At 38.0% G+C, this 4,071-nt stretch overlaps 1 protein-coding gene across 1 annotated transcript in view; it reads left to right on the top strand.

Annotated features, from left to right (window-relative positions):
• Positions 1–3,033: 3,033 nt before the first annotated feature.
• LOC118744793 (mitochondrial thiamine pyrophosphate carrier) overlaps positions 3,034–4,071 on the top strand; it is a gene marked incomplete at its 5' end in the record, with an annotated part of 12,815 nt that continues 11,777 nt past the window's right edge. The window contains 1 exon segment of the mRNA XM_036478126.1: positions 3,034–3,125.

Here is a 4,071-nt window from a genome sequence, read left to right on the forward strand (position 1 = left end):
AAACAGTAGCGGAGGTATTCACCTACAATTGGGTTGCGGGATACGGTATACCTATAGAGCTGCACTCTGACCAGGGAAGAAATTTTGAATCGGCGGTGTTCCAAGAGATGTGCCAGATACTGGGTATCCGGAAAACTCGAACAACGGCTCTTCATCCACAATCAGATGGCATGGTGGAACGGTTCAACCGAACCCTGGAAGATAATTTGCGGAAGGTCGTGGACAAGAATCAAAAAGATTGGGATGTCCGCATACCCTTGTTCCTGATGGGATACCGATCAGCAGTGCATGAAACAACGGGTAAAACTCCTGCAAGGGTAGTATTCGGCAGTGAGCTCCGTTTGCCTAGTGACGTGAAGTTTGGAGTAACTGGTGATGCTAGAAGAATTGGAAAAGAGACGTCAAACATCCTGGAAGAGGAGCTGAGAGAGATACATGCGCTTGTGAGACGCAAATTATGAGTGACAAGATGAAAGCCAGGTATGATAAGGCGATGACTTCCGAGGGTTTCCAAGAAGGAGATGTGGTGTTGCTGTAAAATCCAGAACGGAAGAAAGGTTTGTCCCCAAAACTACAATGCAACTGGGAAGGTCCGTATAAGGTCGTAAAACGACTAAATGACGTAGTGTATCGGATCCAGACCGTTGGGAGACCAAGAAACAAGATGAAGGTGGTCCACTTGGAAAGGCTTGCAGCGTTTGGAACAGCAAGTGTGTCTGATCGGGACGATCAGACTTAGGTGGAGGGCGGTGTGGCGAATACTGCGGCAACGCGAAGCGAACAACGAGAAATAGGCAGATTGTTCGAGGAATGAAGTAGAATGTTCCACAAAGTGAAACGTCAAGTTGGATGAACACTGCGAACAGCGAGGGAAAGAGAATGAGCGATGAACTTCAGAACATTCTAGAGTTGCCGTGAGTGCGAGCGCAGATATATAAGAGCCCCCACACAGCGGAGTGGGTTAGTTACAAGTCAGCAAGCTACAAGTAGAGTGAGCAGAGAAGTGAGTTGCGGATAAGCAAGCTATAAGTTTAATTGTGTTAACAAGTTTAGTAAAGCATTGTTATTGCTTTAACAAGTATTGTAAACTGTTTTTACTGTATTAGCGAGTATTGTAAATTGATTGTTGTACAATAAAGTTAATTGTACTACAATTTGGTGATCGTTAACATTTATTTAACAATCCAGCGATACGATCCGAGAGATTTGGGAAATCCGGACGAGGTTTCAAGGATAATCGTAACAATATTTAAGAAGAATTTCAATAGTTAAGTACATAATTAAGGCTTCCGGAGCTCCTCAAAAATACTTAACATCAAAATATAAAATGTCACAAATATGAATCATACCCACCTATGTACATCAGTAAATGCTATGAATTGCTACCGGATAAATTCAGGACATGCATTTGCTTGGAGACTCCGTTGGTTATGGTGGTCATACGATCCGCTAGCACATCCAATGGTCCATTACCCGGAGCTGCTCGAACATGATGAGTAGATTTTACTGAGCCTTACATGCCACTGCCTCTGGCTACAAACTGGATATCTGAAGATTAGAAAATAAATACAGTAATTTTGTATACAACTCTGAATCAGCAAAATTCATGTTACTTCTCATTATCAGCCCTGATCAGATTTTACCCCCCGAGGAGTAGTCAAAAAGGTGTATTGCTGTATATACTGTGGCATCTACTATTGAGGGCGTGTGTGAATCGGTAACAAAGTTCCCGGAGAGTAAATTTTTGACAAGTATGAGGTGAATAAAATTTCAGTAGCTCATGGGGCTAGTGAAATTTTTGACAAATGCATATAAACTTTTGACAATCGCAAAGATTGCTGCTGTGTGTAATTTTCCATAAAATATAAGCTTAAATTGATGAATTGCAACCAAGGTAATATCAGTAGAGCAAACACAACCCAGCCATGTACTTTGTTGTTGCTTGAGAAACCTTGAATGTCAAAACAGAAAGAAATTTAAACACGTTCGACCAATCAAAAGGCAAGCAAATAGGATGCGCATGTATGTGTATGTGAATGTAGCAAAGTTTGACACATTTCGATTACGGAATACATTCCGAACACTGGTACCAGGTCATGAACCAGCAAAACAAGATCACCTATTCAAAGAAGCAAGAAAAAAGTATATTTCCGAGCGTGGTCATAATTATAAGGTATTTTACTACTCCAATTCAACGTATTTAAATGTTTAAGTTCATATTTGTTTGTGTTATAATAGTCAAATTATTTAATTTTTGAAGGAACATCTTTTTAGCTATTTTGTTTGGATATGAAACAAATGTTTTGGCTATTTTTAGCTATTTTTTCGAAGAACTTAGCAATAAGCCTGAAACTTTCTGGCAACACTGATAGCGACATTTTTCACTTTTTCCACGAGTACGTTTGACGCTCTTTTTTCTGGTTCGTTTTCGATTTTTTTTATTTTTATTATATATCACAATTAATGATATTGTTGTCTCTTTTTTTATTAAAAATTAGCATGAAGTGCTTTAAATATGTAGCGAAATTCATATCGGGGGAATTTCATTGAAAATAGGAAAATTGTTTCAGGAATTTCGGGGAATTAGCCTTAAAAGAGTTGGCCTCCCTGGTAGCAAGTGATCAGCTGACGCGGTGGCTGCTTTGAGAGAGCACAAGTGGACGTGCACATACACTCATACAATTAGACACGAAGGGAATTTCACTAGAGTCAAAGAAAATACATCACAAAATCGAGATTGGAAGATATAACTTGCAAAAAAACATTGAGAGATTGCAAGTAAACCAGTTTGGTCACAAATAAATGTGAAATTGTAAACAAAACTTCGAGTGCCAACTGAAGTTGACTGTAAAGAGCGGCAACAATCTTCCAAGCAGCGTTGGCACTATCAGTATGCACGAAGACCGACAGCAGTGGCAGCAATAATTGTAGCATATATCAACTAGTTTTGTTTACTCATGAATGCGTGTTCCAATATTTCGGGTGGCAGCAAAAAGAAAGTTTCACTGCACAGTGTGGTAGTACACGTCTGAGCGGACGGAATTCCAGTGTATCTTGATGCAAGGTACATCCCTACAATTACCTTGGTGAATCTCTTCTAAGGAGTTTGTGCAGATCCTTATAAGGTAAATATTGGTTTACTATTAGTTACTATTGATCAAGCTTTGTATCGTTGTAAGTGTTTAGGGGAACTAATTAAAAATTGAAAATGCATTTGGAGTTCAGAAGCAATCAGGAAATCAGATAATTATAATAACGACCAAATGAAGAAAATACAATCGCAGAGAAAACAATTTTGTGGTGAAATTTACGTATTTGCCCCGTGAAGTCGCAAGCTGGTTTTAACATTTTTATTTGTATAAGCACATAAGCATAAACAAAACACAGGCCACTGCTGCATATCATACAACAAATACATAAAATAATTCCATGCAACTTATCGCATCTTAAATTTTATGCTCAACGCACATAAAAATCGACGTAATAATTTAAAACTGCACAAACAAGCCGAGTATACTCAATATATGTACATATATAGTACATACTATGTACATAAATGTATAAACATGTATGTACAAACATGCATACGCTTCGCTGTTTCATACAATTGCATAACAATGATGTAGTCAAAGGTATTTCTATTAAAGTTTTGCACATTACCGACGTCATCAATTTGGCCTCAAATAGGCTTAACAAATAACATAAAGTACTGCCGAACAGTGCTACACCAGCTATTACAAAAAAAAAAAAAAAATAACAGCAGCAATAAAAAACGAATACAAGAAAACAAAGCAAAGCGGGGTGTGCAAAGCACGGCTTTCGCTTTCTTCAGCTTTTGCTGTTTATACTAAATACAGTGAGTTTAACACTGTCAATTGGAAGACGAAACTCATTTCAGTGACTAAGTGAAAGGAAAATTACTTGACCTTAAGGTGTCATTTTGTCATACATATTTAAAATAACTTAAGTACATATGTATGTATATGTATGTACATATGTATGTATATTTAAGTCGCCATCGATGACAGCTTGAAAAGATTTCCTTATTGGCATGCGGAGCAATGCAGGAAC

Source organism: Rhagoletis pomonella, unplaced genomic scaffold, assembly GCF_013731165.1.
Source record: "Rhagoletis pomonella isolate Grant_MI unplaced genomic scaffold, Rhpom_1.0 Rhpom_scaffold_00001, whole genome shotgun sequence".
In the NCBI taxonomy this organism is placed as follows: domain Eukaryota; kingdom Metazoa; phylum Arthropoda; class Insecta; order Diptera; family Tephritidae; genus Rhagoletis; species Rhagoletis pomonella.